Here is a 22,715-nt window from a genome sequence, read left to right on the forward strand (position 1 = left end):
CCGACAGATTTATTTGACACTAGTTAGGACATTTTTAAACAGAACTAAATTTAAATTATTAAGAATGTTGTAAATAATAGTGATCTGAGACATAAGTTTAAATGTTTTTAATGATTAATATAATAATGTCTTAACTCGTATCAATAAATCATTAGTTGAGACATTCTCTCATAAGTACCATTAATTTATGTACAGTTATTATAAACTGTTACTCTTTTTTCATGATTTTATACTTTTTAACCATTTTTTTAGAAATTTGAGACAACTGCAGTTCATTTAGAATTATTATTGAATATTATGCTCAAGAAAGAAATGCATTTTCTGGCTGTGCGCAGTGTCCACTCACAGTGTTATGACAGAAATTTGGGCATTTGAATGCTAACAATTGGTGTTAATGTCACTAGCTAACGATTCAATATTTTTGTCACTTATTATATATTATATATAACTGTTGGCAATATCAGAATACGTTGATCTTGTGTGTTAATTAACAAATTAATGAGTAAAAAAGTAGAAATTTTATTCTGTTGTCTGACCGTACAGGTATTCTAGGCAAATCTTGTACAGACGATGACATGTATTACTGTCAGCAGCACTGCCTGAGGCTGGAACACAAGAAGATCTACATTCAGAGACCGAGCTAGCTAACATTTCACAGCTGCCTTTTGTTAAATCATACCAAGACCATTGTTATACTGACCATTGAAGTCTATTTCCACACAGCAGTTCTGTCAAATATAATGAGAAGAATTGTGAACTGATGAGAGAGGTTTATGTCTGGAGTGTTGATCAGTGATTGATCATGGTAGATGCTCCCTACGTGACAGCCCTGGAACATCTTGCGAAATGTTAAGGTGAGGCAGACGTCCAGTGGCGATGAGTAGCTAGACTGCCCTTAACAAGCCTCATCAACAGTTATTTAGCAAATGCTTTGATTTTGTGTAAAATTAGGAAAATGCTAAGGGTGATGTCACTTAATTAAACCAAGGCAATTAAACCAAACCCGTCATGTTGTAATGTTTTGATTCTTGACACAAGAAGTAGATACACAGCGCTGTCTCTGTGTCTGTGTGAGTGACAGGCTGCTGCTGCCTGTGTGACAAGCATAAGGGGGGAACGGGAGCACGAGGGAGGGCAGGAGTAAACACAAGGCAACCGCATGGCCTCCATCCACATGGTTGGGTATGTGTCAAAAGCTGTGCACCTCAATCCAGCACAGTTTTGCACAGATATTTCCAGTTACAGCTAAATTCACACTTTTAATCCCAGAAAAACTTTCTTATTTACCTTTTAAAAAGCATTTAAATGCCTGATTAAAGGGCCGATCACTGTTGTTTTGCTGTTTTCCTTGGATTTTGAGTGCTTGGCGCTGACTCAGCTCTTGATTGGCCTGGACGCCAGACAGCGCGCGGGTGGGGGCAGGGCTAGTGACATCATAGGCCCTGCATTGTTTAATATCGCAATATATATATCGTTAAGTGAATTAGTACATGCCATTTGTGTGTTTCGTTCAGCGAAAGGCATATTTTTTGGGGCCTCGCAATACCAAACACGCACTGACACGCCCTAAAACAAGTTTCTCAGTGCATAGTTGACAGCTCATCTACAGATCTCTTAAATAGGGTGCCATATGTGTTTCTTAAATTGTTTTGATGTCTTTAATATTATGGAATGCTATTTTGTGGCATTTTTGTCAATCTTTTCACTTTCAACACAAAAAATACCAAGCAGATAAGAGCATTAATGTTAGAAACACATTGTTAGGATTCCTTATGTACTGCCATGTTGGTGTAGAGTTTTAGAGTGTATACCTCGGAAATAAGTGTGGTCTTTACCAGTGAAATACTAACAAACAAAGCTCTTTCTTTCATACAAGCCTGTTATTGAAACTAACTGCTCCTTTTATAACAGTGCATCTGAAGATGTTTCACATCTGTTTCGGCAATGTGTAGCAAGTTCTGTTCTGAACTATTACATTTTATTCAACTTAATATTTTCTCTGACTTTTAGTTTGGTTTATTTATTTCTGAAAAATCCAATGATGATCAGTAATCTAATTCAGTACCACAGCACTTCCCTGTGTCTATGTTTTCCACATCCAAAGTACAGGTCAGTATACTGGCATCTATCAATAACCTGAAAAAATAATGGGTACACTGCATCAGGAAGTGAAGGATCGAAATCCAGTAGAGTAAAACATGTTGTTTATGGACGTTAGTGCAGCAGCTATCTACAGCTAATGAGAGAACAAGACACTGGGTGAGGAAGAACGTCAAGGCTGGAGTTATTTCTCATCCATATTCTTCTCTTTTTTCTTTTCTTTGTGTTTTCATTGTAAATCAGTGTATACGTAACACTGTTTATCACTCACTTTTTTACTGAATAACCTTTTTAGAAGAATAAAGTGTAAATTGTGCGTGACATTGCATCAGATCTTGCATGTGTTTTCCTGAAAAAACATATTTTTAGACAGCAGACAGACTTGCCACAGGTTCCTCCTGGTGAAAGATTGTATAGTTTGTGACCTCTTGTTGCTAATACATCATGTAGTGTGCAAACCACTAAAGGATTCCCAGTTACAAGACAAGAAGTTGTGTTGTATGAAAGTCCTGAAGTGATTGCATGGCGTGCTGTGTCTCCAGGTCATCCACAGCGTCAATATAATTTATTTCACTGTAAATCAAGCTAAATAAACTGATTTTAAGTACAATAATCAAGGTTATGGAAAATGAGACTGAGTACAAAAGAAAGGATGAGGAGTATAACCTCAGTATCTTTTCAGTATCAGTATCTTTTAGCAGATTGTATAAAGCTGAAGGGCAGACTTCTCTAGAGAAGAGCTTCAAATTAATCATATCACAAACAGACATAATGTGCCTAATATGTGAATAGTTTTATTGTATTCACAAAACAATGTAAATGTCAGCGTTCATGGATCTCTTTATAAGGTCCTCTGGCTGCACACATTTGCAGAACACTGCTTTAAAGAATCTGGACTTATTTAAAAAAAAATGAGGGGGGCATTGGGGTCTTTGAGTGTGTGATATGAACACAATGGACTGCACATCAGGTTTAGGTTCAGCCTTTGCTTTAGTCATCTTAGAGAGAAAGGTGTTTAATCAAACTGAAATTGTTTTTTTCAGGCATGAATATTACAGCATATAAATATTACTTATTATGTATAACCCCGTTATTTTGAACTAAAATTAAACGATTTTTCTTTGATAATGGATTACAGTACCAACATTTTGTAATTATTATTCTAATCACCCTTTTTTGTATCCTCTCTGGCTGCCCTCTGTGTCCAATTGGCAGATATTTTCTAGATTAGGCACAGAGCCAGACTACTGAGAGCCTGCCCACTTCCTGTCTCCCCCATTCTATTAAAACATGACTGCAAACTGCTAGAGAAAGCCCATAATAAATGGGGGTGAATTAATAGAGCTGAGCAACTAAAAATGCTAATTAAAAATAGTAACTATCCACTTGGTCAAGATATTTCTTAAATTATTGGAAAGTTTAAACAAAGAAAGCTTGCCTGAATATTTCAGATTTTCTTCAGTAGCAGATGGATCTGGTGCAACTTCACTGCACAACAAGGTGCTTGGCAATACCATCACTAATTAAAAAAAGGGTAAAAAAAAAAAAACAGCAGCACTTGTTGACTGGAGAATTTCTGATTTATTAGCAATACAAGAATAACCAACGCGTTTCGGCTCTCAGGCCTTCATCAGAGTTAAAAGACAAAAATTAATAACATTCCAGCTTTTAAAACACACATGATTACAAAACAACCAATGAGAACACACCAAATACTAATGGTCACATGATCAGCCAATAAGAGGCTGGCAGCTCAGTTCCACAGAGGAAGCACTTCCACCCAAAACTTCTTAAAAGTCCTTCTGAAATTCATAAACACAGTTAGTCATCCATTTTATGGAAAAAGACTTTTGCTCAAGAACACACACACACAGGCTAAAAACAACCAAACTGAGATACAGACACATGTTTCCCCAAATTACCTAAAGGAACTCTTTTATCGTAAAATTCTCAACAGGTTTTAGTGTCACGTCCTGGCCCTGTTTCCTGTCTGTCCTTGTGCCTGTGTTTTCCTCACGTGACCTGTGCCCCTGTGTTCTGTCTTAGTACTTTTCCACCTGTGTCTAATTTGTAGCTCCGCCCCCTAGCCCCAGGTGTTTCCACTTCCTGTGTGTGTTAAATAGCCCTCCTGTGTCAGTGTTTGCTGTTGGTCTTTGCACCTTCCCATGTTGTTTTGTCTCTCTTCGGTTTCTCTTGTTTCTAGCCACGTTTCCTCAGTTGTTTTCTAGTTCCCTGTTTATTTCCCTGTTTACTCCCTTGCCCTGTTTAGTTTTTCCTGTCTTGTTTTAGTTCCTTTATTATTACTCCCTGTTAGTTTATGTTAGTGTTATCTCTCGTCTGTTCCTTGTTTATTTCGTTATTTATTGCTCCCTGTTTATTTCTTGTTTATTCTTGTTTATTCATTTGCTTCTTATTGTTACCCCCTCGTTTGTTTTGGTTTGTTTCTTTGTTCCATGTTTATTTGTTTCTTTGTTATTTATTTAATAAATTCCCTTACCTGCACATACGTCCGCCTCCACGTCTTCCTGCCTGCAGTTCCCGACATTTAGGCTGTAAAGGCGCTAGCAATACTGCTACTGTGACCTGACTGATTGGTGAACTGATGCTGGAATTACAGTCAGAGCATGTTTGAAAGCTTTAATAAATATATCTCTGATAATATCTAAACCATTTTGAATGCTTCTGTGTTATGAAAATTTGCTCATTTTTTAGTATTACAATTATTAAATGTTTATAAACTCCATTGCTCCATATGAACCCATTCATTTTGACTTAGACTTAGAGCACCTTCTGGTGAAGCGAAAGAAAAGATTCTCCAGCGGCTATTCTCCTCCCTATAAGAGATTCTCTGGTAGGGTGTAGTAGCTTCTAGCAGGGTTTGCTTTTAGCCTAGCACCCACTTACTTCTTCCCTTCATCATGCAACAACATTGTGGCAGCGTTACCACAGTGACACTTCCTGCGGTTAACTATTCTTCAAGCACATCTTAGAGCTCAGCTAACATTTTTATGTTGTGTTTTTTTACTCTTGCTTCAATATCCTTCCAGAGCAGAGCTTAATGGTTGGGTGTGTGCAAAGACCTTATAGGCAAGTCTCAGAATGAGTTAAGTAAGACTTAAATTAAGCTTCTTGGCTTATATTGGACACAAGAATCAAAATAACTTGAGCGGTGACTTTTTGTGCTTATTTTGAGTTCTGATTACTTAAAAGGTCAATATTCTAAGTAAGGCTGATTAAGATTATTATTCATAAAATAACCAAAATAGTCGTACACTTATAATACTTATTGAGGCAAAAAATCTTATCAGAGAAAAAATAAAGTTTAGAACATTGATCATTTCTCTTGCTAAGAATTATTTTTTTTTGCACTTCACAAATGCCTTATTATATATCACTTCCTATGTACCTAATTCATATTATTTAATTATGACAAGGTAAATACAGTTTTCCATTTGGTTGAAACATATTGAAACAATTGTAAATAAGCAAAGAAATCCATTTACAGGTTACATTTTCATTATTGGGGACTATAAGATCCCAGCTATACCAGTATTAATAAATTAATACGAGTTGCAAAGAATGAATCTAAAGGCTTAGTTGGTAATCTTCCTCCATATATACCCCAACCAGAGAAGTTCTTCATATTCAGACAAATGTTTCTATTTACGCAACACTTGCATCCAGTGACACAAATATGTCACGATGACAATCATTGTCTCTTGTGATAGCTTGAAGCAGGAAATATTTAGAGCTGTCAAGAACATACAGTACATAATAAAGCAGTAAGGGAGGAATCTTCCTGTCTCAGTAGGTGCAATAAAAGTCTTTAATTACCCACAGATGAGCAGACCTTTCAAAACCATTAAGATTAAGGGTGTGCTAAATGGGCCATATCTACCGCACTGTTCACTCGTTATCACGGTTCTATTTAGGAACATTCCTAGAATCATAACGCTTGAAGAACCTGAAAAACCGAGCATTTTGGAAGCCATGTCTCTCTCGTTTTGACGCTTCTCTTGGTGTGTGAAGTTAGGGCACGTTGGATAAGGCACACTCGAGTGCCACAGATGTCATTTACTTCTACCATCACTCATGCATGCAGAATTGAGGCACCAGGGGACACGAGTGCTGGGCAGGGACAGAACATTGAGTTTTTTATTGGATTGCTCTGCACAGGGCTGACAAAATGTGGGCTAATTGCAATGGAATGGGACTAATCCAGACTTTATATAGGCCACGGTGGAGGGCACGTCTAGGTCTCACAGCTACCTGACTTCAATAATAATAGGCAATGGAATCTGGAATCATAAAGAGATGCTTCTCAAAAACGCACCCAGCCCATAACCCTGCTTTAATGCATCGTCATGACCTGTACTGCAGCCAAACTGTTAACTACACTGCAAAAAATCTATTGGCAAAAACTAGACAAAATATATGCAAATTAAGACAAATATATGTATATATATATTAAGCTAAAAAAATCTGCCAATGGGGTAAGCTAAATTTTCTTAGTAAGATTTCTTACAAAAAGCAATGGCAAAGTCTCAAAATGAGTAAAGTAACACCTAAGTCAAGCAAAAAAAGTCACTGTTTTTGGACACAAGAATCAGAATAACTTGATTGCTGCTTGAGTGTGGTTATTTTGAGTTCAAATTACTTAAAATATGGTACAAATTCTAAGTAAGAATGATTAAGATAATTATCCCTAAAATAAGCAAAATAATCTAACACTTACACAATGCTTAGTAAGACAAAAAAGTCTTATCAGAGAAGAAAATAAGATTCACTGCCTTAAATGTAGAAAATTTCACTTGCTAAGATTTAGTTTTTTGCAGTGTAGTCTTATTCTTTTAATCTTTTAATCATTTGATACAATGCAATTCTGTTGAGAAGTATATAAAGTATATAAAATATCATCTGAAGTATGAATGAGTCATGTAAACTTCAACTTCATGTCATTCCATTTTTCACTTAAAACTTGTGTCTGTACAATTATACGATTGCAGTATAAACCCTAGGTCGCTAACAGCGGGTGATTTTCACCCACACAGTTTTTTTATGTGATTTTCATTGTGTTGCTGCTGTCTGAGATGCAAGGGACTTTGGGAAGCTTCAGGGAGGTCATTGATGTCATTAATGTTATCGTTGATTCCCTCCTCCCATCTATGTTTTTTTCAAGAGGCATGTGTTCAGGTGATTTTAATCCGAAGTTAGTGATGGAGAGTAATACATTGTATAGGGAGTAATTTACCTGATGTTAGTGTTTGTTTTTATTTTATGTGATGTTGTATGTGTAAAATTAAAGAAGGGTTCCAAAACTTGTCATACAGTGTATACCCAATGTCAGAGATAAAAGCACTTACTCTCCTAACACCTCTAACAAACTAACTACTTCTAACCTCTTTTCCTTCTTCCCTTTGACCTCATTTAGGCCCTGCCTAAAACTGTTTTTTTTTACCTTGAACTTCTATTACTCTATGTACATCATTATTGTAAGTTTCTTTGGACAAAAGTGTCTGCCAAATGTAATGTAATGTAATGTTAGTAATTTTAACGTTAGTGTTCTAGGGTTAATGCAAAAAATACACTGAAATCTCAGAGGAAAAGATTCTGCCTTAATAATTTTAAACAATACAATACAAAATCAAATGCTGCACACATTACAAAGGCATGTCTGTGGACGAAGAGGGTAAGAGTAGTGAACTGACCTTCCTGGAATCTTGATCTGTCCCCAGTAGAGAATGTGAGAGAAATTTTAAAAGATGCAAAAACATTTCCTTGGTGCAAAACATTTTTTGAGTGTTGTGAGAATGAATAGCAATGTCACAAACTTGTAAATGCTTTACTATCCCAACTTTTGTGTGAGAGTTTCAGGCCTGAAATACAATATATCAAATATCCTCGGGTCATACTGTTTTTCATTGGCTTTAGCTGGTTTTCAGGTCATAGAAAACTAGACTTGTATGTAGAAAAGCAATTTGTATTTTGAATGAGGAACATTCCATGATCTGCCAAGAAAGTGATGTTTGCTTTCTTACTGAGTCTGCTCTATGTATTCACTCAAACTTCTTATATCTTGTCCTCTCTTTTTTGTAGTACTTTTTTTTTATATCTCTCTGATCTTTTTATCCTGTCTCTTTTATCTATGTGTCTGGCTAATCAATTTCACTGTTTTTTAGCAAAAGAAGCTGCGTATACTTTATGATAACAGTAAGAAAACTGTGTTATTTGGTAAATGATGCCCACTTCTGCTTATAGGTTTTGCATTAAACTCACATTTAACATCTCTTTATAACCAGAGCAACTTACAAAACGTCTTTCTTATCCACTCAGAAAATATGCCCCCAGTTTTTCTAAATATATCCTTCAACTACAATGCTCCTGAAAACAGGGGTCACAGCTGATACTTTAAAGGCTTCCTGACGCCTGCATTCAAAAACATCCAATGCAGAGATGAGATGTTTTGAAAGTATAATAAACTCTTTAAGTGGAAGAGTAGCAATCGGTCAGTGAGTGAAGGCATTAATTGAAGACAGCAAAGGACTCAGCTGTTCAAACATCTAGCTATTCATCTTAACACCTGGGTGCCAGTACAGAAAAAAGGCCTTGATTCTTGTCTTCTATGCAAATTGATGCCTTATGCCAAGCTGTTCATGAAGCTCAAATGGCTCTCGGTACAAAAATAGATTTTGACCATTGCAATCATGTTTGATGCAAATTTACAGGTTTCGTACACAACACACCATTCAAAAGAATTCGTGCAAATAGAAGTGTATTTACTAAGGAATTTGTAACATTAACACAAAGATATTCTGTGTGTGACTGAAGAAGAATTGAGAAAACAGTGTTCCTATAGCTACATTCATCTTGCTTTTATCTTCTATGCAGCATCTAACAGGTTTAGGTTAAATTAAGCTGTAGGTTACATTTAGGTTTAGATGAAGTTTAGGTTGACATACAAGTTAAGGTTAGGTTTAGGTTGAGGTGTGGTTTAAATTGAAGTTTAAGATGTTTAAATGTGGTTTAAGTTTGAGGTTGAGGTGGAGGTTAAGATTTGGTTAAGGTTGAGGTATAAGTTTGAGGTTGAGGTGTGGTGTAAGTTATAGGTATAGGTTAAGCTGCAGGCTGCAAGTTTAGTTTGAGGTGTAGGTTGAGTTTAGGTTAAGGCTACTGTGTAGTTAAAGTTTAGGTTAAGTTTAGGTGAATTTTAGATTGAGTTTAAGGTGTATGTGAAGTTTAGATGTAGATTTAGGTGTATGTTAAGGAGCAGATTAAGTTTCTATTTAGGCTGAGGTGTAGAGTAAGTTATGTGTTAGGTTGTAGTGTAGCTTAGGTTTGGGGTTTGGTTGAGATGAAGTTTAAACTTAGTTTGGCATGCAAGTTAAGATTAGGTTTAGGTTGAGGTGCAGTTAAGTCTAGGTGCAGGATCACGTAATAAAATGACACGGGTTACTTCATAATTAGTTTTTTGCGTATCTGGTTGTGTTAGTAATTTGTCCATATATTTAAGAGTCAAAGAATATTTTGCACATATGGTTTGAATCCTAGGATAGTCATTTGAGTCCAGACTGTAAATGTGCCTTTGTTTGTGAGCATCAGAGTTTTGATTAATAGATACAGTAAGCGTTATCCTCTTATAAGCTTCTTACTTAATATTTAACACATGGTGAGATTGTCAGATGATGATGACAGTAATGTTACAGTATAATAATGAACAAAGTTCCACACAATCAGTTGCAGTGCCACTTCTCTATGGCCATCGCATTGGCTGAGCTCTAAATGAAAAGTAGTAAACACTTGATGATTGTGTTTGGCTCTGTGATCTGTGCTTTAGAAAAACTCACTGTAACCAATAGAGATTTTTACAAACCCGGACAGGTTAAAGATCAAAACTTAAACAAATTAAACACAGGCCCATTACTTCCTGACCAGAGTCAGACCAGCGAAGCAAAGAAAAAGTAGAGGAAGAAGAAGAAGAAGAAGGTCAGCAGTGGTTGCCCTGCTGCAGATGGCTTTTTTAGAGTTGCTGCAGAGGTGGAGATTCTGAACAGAAGAGAGATCAGGTTGACAACCACAGTGCCCTGCATGCTTAGAGGCAGAACATGAGCAATATTTCACACAGACTAAAACACTAAAAAACAAAGACATTCTTTTCAGAATAAAACAGACAGTCAGGGGACTGAAAATGTAGTCCTGTGTATTGGATAATTTTTTTTTTACACAATTGTAGTAAGTTAAGGAAAAAAGAAACATTTTATTTAACATTACGCTAATTTTAGATCCTTTTCAGCTTTCTGACATTTTTCCTAGCATCTTTTACCTGCACATTCCCTCATAGATGGCATAATCACCAGGTACTGAACTTTACTCATTTGAACCACAGTGGTTGTAAATGTTCAGTGAAACTATAGTTTTGGGAAACACCTAAATAGCTTAAACAAGGTTCACACTATATAAATTACCAACGTGGTTATCTCTACATTTCCAACTGTGGTTTTGAGAAATAGTTGCTTTGCAACTTCATCATTTAGACTATGCAAGTTGCTGACATGTACACTATATTGCCAAAAGTATTTTCTCACCCATCCAAATCATTGAACTCAGGATCTAATCACTTCCTCGCTTTTACACACATTAGTGAAAGAATGAGTTGCTCTCAGGAGCTTAGTGAATCCAGCGTGATACCATGATAGGATGCAGCACCTGTGCAACAAGTCCAGTCGTGAAGTTTCACTACTCACTACTAAATATTCCACAGTCAACTGTCAGTGATATTATAACACAGTGGAGGCGACTGGGGAAAAAAAGCAAGCGGATGCTTAGGAGTGTCACAGACCTCCAATCTTCATGTGGCCTTCAGATTAGCTCAAGAACAGTAGAGCAAAGAGAGTTTCATGGAATGGGTTTCCATGCCTGAGCAGCTCCATCCAAGCTTTATATCACCAAATGCAATGCAAGTCAGTGAGTACTTTAGGCAGTGTAATGTACTTAGTAACTATGCCTTTGGGAAACGCACTCTGGCTAGTTAAAGACAGTATGGTATTCTTTTTTTTTTGTTTTTTTGTTTTTCATTTTTCAATTTACAAGGCCAATTACCCAGCCCACTCATTAGAATCCCTATTACTAGTGATGCCCCAACACCCGGAGGGTGAAGACATGCCTCCTCCAATACAAGTCAGCCACCGCCTCTTTTTATGCTGCTGCTGATACAGCATTGCCGAGTAACATCACAGCGCGTTTGGAGGAAAGTGCAGCGACTCGGTTCTGATACATCAGCTCACAGACGCCCTGTGCTGATTAACATCACCAGAGAACCAGCAATCTCCTGATCATAGTGCCAGCTATTAGCCCGCTGGACCACTCGGAGCCCTGTGTGCTGTTCTTAAATGTTTATTTCAGAGACTACCTTTTCTTAGCTAGTTTAAATGTTGGTACTGTACCTACAAACCTGGAAGATCAACGTTGGGCAGACCCCTGCTTCCAAGCTTAACATTTTCTTGATCACTCATCAGGATATGTTTTCAGACTCCTGTTCATTTTTAGCCTTTTCTCTACGTTGGAGGGAACTACCAGACACAACAGCGCCCTCTGATTAACCGCACTGAGACTCAGAAGTTGAAAACATTTGAACTTTGTATGACATTGCGTGTCTGTCTCTGTGGACTTTTACACAGGGAAAATCTGCATCTCTGCCGAGCATCCCGTTAAAAAAAAAAAGTGTTTGAAAGTGCAGCTGTGAATTTTTCGCGCTCAGTGTGAAAAAAAAAAAAAGGACAAATATAGAGCACGGACCTTTAAATATTAAGTACACATGCATTACTTGTACAGTACGGTAGGAGCCTTGTGTAAGAATGTATAAATGATTAGTTTACCGAAGTAAACTTCATGTTATGTGCAGTAATGCATTAGCTGTAGGAGTGTTTGTGTGCTATTTTTGAAAGTATAATGAGCACATGGACTCAGCTGTAAGTAAACTAAAGTCTGTGCCCATTTTGGACAGAAACGTAGCACAGAAGGAGAATAAATTAGCCGTGTCTGAAAAACACACGTCTATTTATAGTCTTTTAAAGAGGTCCCGGTTCATATTTAACTATGGGTGTACTTTTATCTCTGCCAAAAATTTGGATAAGATCAATTTTAGATGAACAAATTAAAATCTACTTAAAATCTTTGCCACCATTGATTTCACATTGTCATCTCAGACTCAGACTGGGCTTATAAGAGGCATGCAAGAGCCTCTCTGTGAGCAGCAGCTTAACAGATAGCCTTGCTTCCTTTAACTCTTATTAATGCTGAGTGTGTGTGTGTGTGTGTGTGTGTGTGTGTGTGCATGTGTGTGTGCATGTGCGCATGAGTGTATTTAGTGTATAGCAAGACTATATGTCCTCATTAGAATAGGTCTGTTCTTCAGGTGCATGATGAAAACATGTTTTTGTGTATAGACACATCAGTGTAGATTATTGGAAAACACTATTTCTACTCAGAGAGAGTTCTCTGTCCAGAGTGTATTTTACTGCAGTGTTTTAAAGTACTGTAACTGGGAACTGAATAATCAGGAAGGCCAGACTGTCTGCATTATGAGATATTAAACATATTATAAAATAGTCATTTTAAAAAGTAGGCTATCAAATATAATGAAGCAGTCTTGCCAGATACAGTAGATTCTGCCCAATTTCAGTTACTCAGCACATTTTGTTTTTTAGAATAAACTCCATGAGAGTTAATATCAACTCATTTTAAGTGTATATGCGTGACCATTGAATAAACTCTTTGACAGAGTTAAAGTAACTCTTTCCTGGGATTTGGCATTTTAACTCTATTTAGGAGTTAAATCTGAACTGTTGTGGGAGTTAAAATACTAAAATCCCATCTAGAGTAAAATACAGCTTTTAACTGGGTTTAATTTTAACATAAACTACTTGACATTGTTAACTGTTAATGCAAAACAATGTGTTATTAAACTAATATTATTAAAAAACATTATAATATTCCAAAACCATGGAACATTTAGGAGAAAATTACAACAAAAAGCATCATTACTGATTACAATAACAATTTCATACTCAACAAGTGTATGCCAGTGTATTTTTCCATTGCATGAGAACAGCGGTACAGAATAGAAGATGGTAACTTGCTCTTATAGCCAACAACACTTCAGCTAGGCAGACAACTATTATATAAAATATAATGAAATACCCCATGGAAGGTAGCCCTGGTGGGCAAGACTTCACACTGATGGTAAGCTAAGATTGGAGGACTCGCCCCACTCGCCAACTTCTAGTCTAAATTGGAGAATAAACTCACATAATTTAACATTTTCACACATTTTCCAGATTTTCGAACTCCAGACATTTGCTGTGTATATATAAACTATATGTAAATTGTTTACTATAAAAAAGCAACACTGCTACTGTTTACCTAAGATGCAGCTCAAAAGCATGCTTCTAATTTACCAAATAAACCATAGAAAAAAAAGAATCAACCAAATAAAACAACAGCAGCATACATTTTAACAAACAGGATAGCAGATATGTTATATTATGAACAGATATTAAATTATATTATTTCTAGAATCTATCTATTAATTCTGGTGGTTCAGTTTTCAACTGGTCATGTCTTTTCAGCACAGCTGCAGTGCCATTGACATGCAATAGTAACCTTCGAGGCTTTGGGGATACAGGTGTAAAATTGATGTTCTTAAAGTAGTTTGTAAATCATTTGTTATCTGGAAACTGATCTATATATTGTTGTGTCCCACACAGACACAAGGACAACATAGAAACTCCACACAGAGACTTGAACCCAGGACGCAGCTCTGGGAGGTGAACTTGCTAACCATTAAACCACTTTGCTGCCCAATTAACTCTTTTTATGTGTGCACAGAGAAATTACCAGCTGTAGTCAATCATGATCACCTTGATCAACTTTCAATGTCAGATTATAAAGATTTAGCACAATCTCATGGTTAAGAATAAAAAAGCTCTTTAAAGTTTAAGGAAACTAAACTTCTAAACTAATTAAACCTATTTTTTCCTTAGAACCATATGTGAACGGCAAGATCCATTTAGGAACTTTTATTAATAAGACTGTAATCCTGCTTTTCTATTTCATAGTCTCTATATCCAATAACTAGGGAGGTCTCTGAAGGCGTTTTAGCTACTTTTAATTCAGCTTTTTTAGGGTCACATCCTCTATGCTAATAATCTCTAACCCAGACTTGAGTAAATGAAATTTTGTGTCGCCGGAATGCCCTGCCTAGTGCGACAATGCCAGCAAATGCCAGTCTGATGCACAATGATTTCCCATGGCCTTTTAGCTGCGTGGTCTCCCTCATTCATTATGAATAACACTAGATCTAAGCCCCTTCAATGCTAAAAGACTTTTTTTCCTTAGCCCACTCACTTGCGTTTGATGCTACACATGTACAAGGTGTCATCAGCACGCCGCTCAGATTGGCTTTCAGATGAAAAGCTCACTTTATCTGAGAATTGCGCTAATTAAAGAGCTGCTGCTGGAATTTGCATTTAGCTTTATTCTTTCTGCACTTTCAGAGATAATTGTTATTCTTGCAGTCGTGTTATTTGGGGACAAACAATTAAAAAAATCTACTGAAGAATCTTGTAGTGTGTTTATGTTTCTGTAAACTCACTGCAAATAGACACTTTTAGGCTTTTGTACTTTGGCATAACTGCAGACATACAGATAAACATACTTTTTTTATATGCTTTATGATATTTAGTTGTTAGTAATTTATTTATTTTTGTTAAAGTAATAAATGCACCCAAAAGGACTCAACCAACAGAAATTAAACTTGGTGGACAGTAGGGCTGCAACTAATGATTATTTTAGTAATCGACCAATGTGCTGTTATTTTTTAGATTAGTCATTGTCACAATTTTTTTTTATGCCCTAAACATGTTTTATGCTCCCTATTGTTAGGGCTCCTGAGTCAATGTATGTTTTATCCCACCTTGACAGTTAAACTTTAAGAGCCCTAGAACGATTTTACAGAACATTTTATTAGTTTGCTGTACCTATATTACCCTAAAGATGACTATTATAGTATAAGAGACATTTATACAAGCCAGATGTTGTTATTTTCAGGAGAATATTTAAATATTCCTTTTGAAATATTCCAAATGAGATGTAAATATTATATAGATATTTAATAGAATTTATTTATTAGCTTAAATTTGACCATCTTTTGCTAAATATTTTTATTAGTTTCCTATATTTTTTAAGAATTATATTGAAAGGGAATGTATAAAAAGTGCTTCATAGCAAGCAATTAACCATAATAAGTTTACATTAAGTCATTTTTAATTATTTAGGTTTGTTATTCATTAATTTTTACTTTTATGTTTTACCATTACTATTATATTTCTTTGTATTGCTTTATGTATCAATGTGGTGCTGGTACTCCCTGCCTCTGTAACCCAATACCTGGACCAGTCATTTGATCAGCCACTCCTTATCCTGCTCTTTGTGCAGCAGCAACTCCATCACTCCAGAGACAGCAGGAGCACTAAATATGGGATTTAAATGCTGATAAAATGTTTACATGTGTAATGAGCTGATTTGCAGTTACTACAGTTGTTGTATTTTCCAAGACACAGAGAGAGTGAACAGAATATGTGCCACCATTTGCCCTTTTACCACGTTTCTCCACATTACCTTGTGTACTGTGCATCATCACACTTGATGGCAATGGCACATCGACAATAATATTCTGCCCCAACATCGTTGCAGCCCTAGTGAGCAGTCATCGCATTGTGACTGTCATATGGTGACTCAGCATAGCAGATGGTCGTCTTCAGTAACTAATCCTGCTTTTGCAGCAAGAGTTCTTGTTTGTAGTTTACATGCATCACACATCCAGAAGGCCTGGTGTCAGGGTGTGGGGTGCAGTTTCATAAGATTGCCAACATTAAATTAATGAGTTCCTGCTACCACTGCAACTACCTTTTCTGAAAGAAGATGCTCGTCCACAAACTGCTGCAGTCTCAACAGCTTGCTTTAAAGACACATACAGACACTATGCCATAGCCAGCAGCATCACCAGACCTTTACCTGATTAATAATTTATGGTATGCTATACTAATGGACAAGCTATTAACATTCCACCGCTACCGCAAAATCTGCAGTACCTGCCAAAGAAGGTGGGATGTATTACAGAATGCCATTAGGAACCTCTACAACTCCATGCTGAATAATAGGGCATGTTGCTTTACACATACTACACAGCTCAATAAATATAGCTGATATCAGTGTAACTGTTTAACCCTTCTGTTATGTTCATTTGTCAGGAACAGCAATGATGTTCCAGGGTCAGTTTGACCCAGTGCATGTTTAATTATGATAATTAAAATCCTAACATTTGTTGTTCATGTTGCGATCCTAACAATCGCAACATGAAGAGGAGAGATGCATCACGGCTGGACAAGCTGGTCAGGAGGGCCCGGGGCAGTGGTTGGAATGGAGCTGGACTCTCTGGTTACAATAGCTGAGAGAAGGACTTTGGATAAACTGCTTTCTATCATGAACAATGATAGTCACCCACTTCACACCACCATCATGAAGCAGAGGAGTGTGTTCAGTGGCAGACTGCTGTCACAGAGCTGCACAACAGACAGACTCAGAAAATCCTTCATTCCAAGAGCCATCAGACTCTTTAACTCCTCCCATCAGGGACTTTTTCTCTATTCTTCTGTTTTAATTTATGTTTGAATCTGTTTCTTATTGTATTGTGTTGTTGCTGCTGGATGCCTAAATTTCCTTCGGGATAAATAAAGTATCTATCTATCTATCTATCTATCTATCTATCTATCTATCTATCTATCTATCTATCTATCTATCTATCTATCTATCTATCTATCTATCTATCTATCTATCTATCTATCTATCTATCTATCTATCTATCTATCTATCTATCTATCTATCTATCTATCTATCTATCTATCTATCTATCTATCTATCTATCTATCTATCTATCTATCTATCTATCTATCTATCTATCTATCTATCTATCTATCTATCTATCTATCTATCTATCTATCTATCTATCTATCTATCTATCTATCTATCTATCTATCTATCTATCTATCTATCTATCTATCTATCTATCTATCTATCTATCTATCTATCTATCTATCTATCTATCTATCTATCTATCTATCTATCTATCTATCTATCTATCTATCTATCTATCTATCTATCTATCTATCTATCTATCTATCTATCTATCTAAAAAAACAGTGTAAATCTTTCAGTACTCCATTACTAATTTTTCTATCAACAATTAGTGCAATGATGCTCCTTACTTCTGACAGGTAATGGTTCAATTATGATAGTTCAGTCGTTTTCATAAAACAAATACATGTTCAAACTTTTTTTTAATGTTTCACTACTTTATTACTTTTGAAAGACCAAGATATAAAACAATAGTTTTACATAACACTGAAACATAACATTGCGATGTAGTTTTACTCTGTTTTTGCTTTTTCATGTTATATGCAACAGTATGTATATCACTTGGCCTTAGCTATAGAAGTAACCCAGCAAAGTACACTGCTAGAGTAAAAATGATTCACTTCTGAGCAAAGAGACAAGTTTCCAAAACAATTAATTTATTTTCCACACAAAATAGAAATCTCATTCACACTTATTTTTACTTTAATTAAAACATTGGTACCAAATCAAGAACACAATTATTCTATTAAAACAAAGGGCTCTTTATGCAACTGAACACCACTGCATAAATCCACACATCCAAGGGGCCTGGAGATACAGGTAGACAAGAGGAGAAAAAGGGAAATTTAACACCCCAAAATCTGAGAAGATATCACAGCTTAACACCTCAAACTTTAAAAAGTGACAAAACTATTTCCCTAATGTTTACTCTTAAGTCCAACCAGGCTTCCAAGAACCACTAGCAAAAGTGTAATGATGGCAGTGACTTAATACAGCCTATAAAACCTCTACTTTAATCAACTGAGCAGAACCCAAAAGAAACCCTTATATAAAATAATAATAATCAAAAGAAGCAGATAAAACAAACAAAAACCAATATACTCAAAATAGACCAAAACGATCTCAAAACAAAAATCAAAATAAAAAACAAAATCGTTACAAAACAGCAGCTAGCTAGAGGTCAGTCCTACAAAAAAATTAAATTGAAAACTGTTAAGAGACTTACATCACTTACAATATCTTGAACAAAAACAAGAACTTGTTTTTACCTTAAAACCCAAATGGCTGGGCCTACCGTACATAAAATCAAGGCAATAGTCATGAACTGATCCTAATAAAACAAACAGTCATTAAACATAAAAGATAAGAAATACTAACAAAGGACTAACACCTCTAGCTTTTAACCAAGTACTTAAAAACAGTAATCATTACCTTAAAAGCATGAACAGCATTGGCTTCAAACAGGAGCTTCCACCAGCAGCTAGAGGGGCAAATCAAAATGGAGAGCAAGGGCGCATGAGTTGTCTGCTTTAAGGAGGTCAAAGGGGCTAATTTACAGGGCCTAAGCCAATCAGAGCATGGAAGAAACCATTTTGCTAATTAGCCACTTCATGAAGGGGGGAAAACAGCAACAATAAGCATAACCAGGAAGAAACAAAATGGCCGCTCCAGAAAGTGGAACACAGCAAAAAGCAAAAAAAGGTCCATGCCATCACATATATATTGATTACACTAATTAAGGCAAGCAGAAAAAGTTTCATACTGAAAAAAATACTTTTAACTATTTTTGCAAGACCTTGAAACTTTAAAAGAACATAACAGGAGGGTTAATGTATTGTTCCTGGTAATCTTTATCTTCCTTCTGAAAAGCACTACAATCTGACACTTCCTTCTGGGTGCAACTATTTCTCTGACGATAAGTGTATATTAATTACTGATGCAATGATAACATTTTTTTTTTCCTGATACCATTATTGAACTCTTGGTTCAGCTCTTGATATTATAATGATGCAATATTGTTTCTTTTAATCTCATTTTTAATAGAAATCCTTCACTTAAGATGTGTATCTAAAAGTAGGCTAGCATGCTTTTCATACACTCAGCTACCCCACACAGAGAAACACACAGCTAACATCACAGTGCAAGTGCTTGAAGTTTCAGGCTAGACCTGTTCAGTGTTGGCTTAGATTAATTCCACTCCCCAGTGTCTGATCCAGGGTTTTCTGCTGATATTAGCCTTGTATCAAATTAATACCATCTGTCATTGTAATTTATTCAGAATATTTAAAGTACAAGTATACTTTTATTATACATATATCATCACTAAAGCCAAACCCAATGTAAAAGGTTTTTGTCTTGAGAACAAAATACATCTAAAATGTAGTTTCTTAGTACGCTAAAATAAATAAAATGTCAACCTGTATCATTTCTAAATGTACGTTTTATTAAAAGATGAGAGAAGAACATATAAAAGAAGGCATGGTGCAAATCCCTTTATTGAGCTTCACTAGAAATTCATTTATAAGAAAGATGGCTTTGAGCACTTTTGCGACTCCTATGGAAATGGAGGAATTATGCTAGATGACCAAGCTCACTGTGGGGAAAATACGCAATAAAAAACAAGCTGAGATGTTATATGAATATATTATGCTCCTTTAGGCCCAAGTTATACGAATGCTAGAACATTAATAAAAGGTCACATGCTTGCACTAAAAAGACACTAAACTGAACAACTGGGATAGTTTCTGGAGTAATATATAGGTAAAAACATTTAAAGATCAAAATCATTTTGTTTTTTCAGTTTACATACTCTTCATAAAGCCTGTGTTGATATAGTGTATTGTGTTTTGTTTATGTGAAAATGATGTCCACCTTGGATTAAATAAAAATTGCTTCAGATCCTTCCATTCCAAACATTAACTTTATTCTTAGGGATGCCTTGCCTCAGTAATCCAATACTTTTCCCTGTCTAGGGATCAGCCCTTCCTCCATATACTCTCTGTGCAGCAGCATCTTGTGGTAAATTCAGCAAACTTGCAGACTCTTACACACCTTGTTCTGGCATGACATGTGTTGGTCAGTCACTTCTGGGAAGGCTAAAAAACCTGTTAGATTTGACGGTGAATTCTCCAACACTTTAGAGCTGTTTTTAAGCTTTTATAGCCTTATGAACCTCAATAGCACTTCTTCTGAGAACCTCTAAAACCTCATTTGTTTAATTCAGTAATACAGAATAATTTTCCTCACTACATAAATGGCAAGATTAATATTTTTCTCTCATTTGTTTGATATGGTTCTCCTTCTATACATTTAGGACATTGTGATTGTGATTAAGTATTAGGTCTCCTTTAGAAACGGTTTATAAACAGCTTTGTATATGTTTAAGTCATTTATTTTATTTTTACTTTTATTTATTTTATTGTTATCTTGTGCAGTTCAGTGAATTTTTCTATAAATTGAGTAAATTGAGAATTGCATATTTTTTTTTAAATTTTGGTAGTGAGCACTTTTAGAGGTAATGAAGTGAGTAAAGTAATACACTTAACCCCCGAGCCTTTGAACCTGAAGAACCTGACACAATAAAATCGAATTTTAAAACAGATCTTGAGTTGTTTTGCTGCTTTAGAATCTAAAAAAATGACAGCTGCTTAAAAACATCTTGTTTTAGATTTCACATGAATCATTAACGAATGCTTCCACAGTCATTGTTGCTCTGAAGGGAAAGCCAGTAAAAAAACGTTGATTCTTCTTTTCTAAGAGCTTCAACATTAGCTTTGATCTTGATATATAGAACGGTGCATATTTTGATCAGTCTAGAGAGAGACGAGCAGAGGAAAGAAAGTCAGAGAAAATGTTCACTGCAGGAGGCAGTGGAGGAGAGTGGGATGGAATGAAGATAAGATGAAGTCTTGCATTGATGACCTCAGATTCATCCTTAAAATCATCATCACTATCTCATTACAAGATAAATGATGAATGAATGCTATTAGTGAAGGTTCAAAGTTTAAAGACAATACTGTTTAATGATGTTACATATTTTACATAATAACAACAACCAACCATATACACTCTAAAAAACAGAGGTACGATATGAGTACTTTTTTGTACTCGAAGGTACACTCTTTATAATTGTACCCTCAAAGGTACAATATTGGTCTTTACAGGGTCAGATTTGTTCCCTCTGAAGTACAAAGTCATTTCTAACAGCAATAAGTACAAATTTGTACCATTTAGCCAGCCAAAGGGTACATTCAGTATTCTGTATCACTGCACTAATAAACTATATATATATTTAAATTGCACATTTTTTTTGAAAGCCAGACAATTTTGTATCATCAAGTTTTTGAGCCATATTTAGTTGATGATAATGTTTATAATCTTTATGATCTTTACTGCCACAAAAACCATGGGTACAAAAAAGGACTTTCACTGAAAGGTACTTTTTTGTGCCTCAATATAAGGTACAGCCCCAGCGACAAGCTTTGTACTCTTTTAAGTACAAATCTGTACTTATATTTCTTAGAGTGTAGGGAAAGAGGTCTGAGGTACAGCCTCTGGTTGTGTTCTATCAGCAGCACAAACACAGGCTCAAGGCTCGAGAATCAAGTACTGCAACAGCCATCATGACCCTGAGCTTCAGAGGAAATTCTTACACATGCAAATAAAGATCATTTTAAGGTTTGTTTGATATGTAATAAATATAGTTTGAGCATCGGGTGGATGTACAAATTGCTGACAAAACCCAGACAAGCAGAAATCAAACAATTTAAACACAGTTCAAAATAATCAGTCTCATTTTATTACCTGGACCTCCATCTTAACCTCAACTTAAGCTAACACCTCCACCTAACCCTCAACCTATCCTTAAACTTAACCTACAATTCAACCTAAAGCTAAATTAAACTTACACCTCAAACTAAACCTAAACTTAACCTATACCTCAATCTTAACCTCAACTTAACCTAAATCTCAGCCTAACCTTAAACTAAACCTATAGTTCAATCTAAAACTGCATTAAATTACACCTTAAACTCACCCTAAACTCAGGGCTTGTGTGTTTCAGAACTTTCGAATCGGACAGTTCTTCGCGCCTGACACTCTGGCTGAAACTCCACCCTCTTTGACTAGGTCTGCCTAACAACAGAGCGATCTATCTTCTGATTGGCTCAACGAGAGTACATTATAATATACAGCCGATGGATTGGCAAGCGTGAGAAATACCATGTGTGGCGTGTGTGCGTGAGACTTGAGAACACTGCCTAAACTAAACCTATAATTAAACCTAAAACTAAACTTAACTTACACCTTAAACTAAACCTATAAGTCAAAACTGATGTAAACTTACACCTTAAAGTAAACCTATTGTTCCACCTAAAGCTAAACTAAACCTACAATATAAAACTAAACTCAAAATTAACCTATACTTCAATCTTAACCTACACTTCAACCTAAACATAACCTAAAACTAAACTTACACTAAACCTATAGTTCAACCTAAATCTAACCACTGACCAGCACCATAACCTAAATTTAACTTAATTTGACTCTTAGCTTAACTAACTTAGCTTAACTAACTAAACCTAACCTAAATGTAAACCTATGTAGCTACACTACAACCTAAACGTAAACATAAACTAAACCTTAAC

Source organism: Astyanax mexicanus, chromosome 14 (assembly GCF_023375975.1).
Source record: "Astyanax mexicanus isolate ESR-SI-001 chromosome 14, AstMex3_surface, whole genome shotgun sequence".
Classification (NCBI taxonomy): Eukaryota; Metazoa; Chordata; class Actinopteri; order Characiformes; family Acestrorhamphidae; genus Astyanax; species Astyanax mexicanus.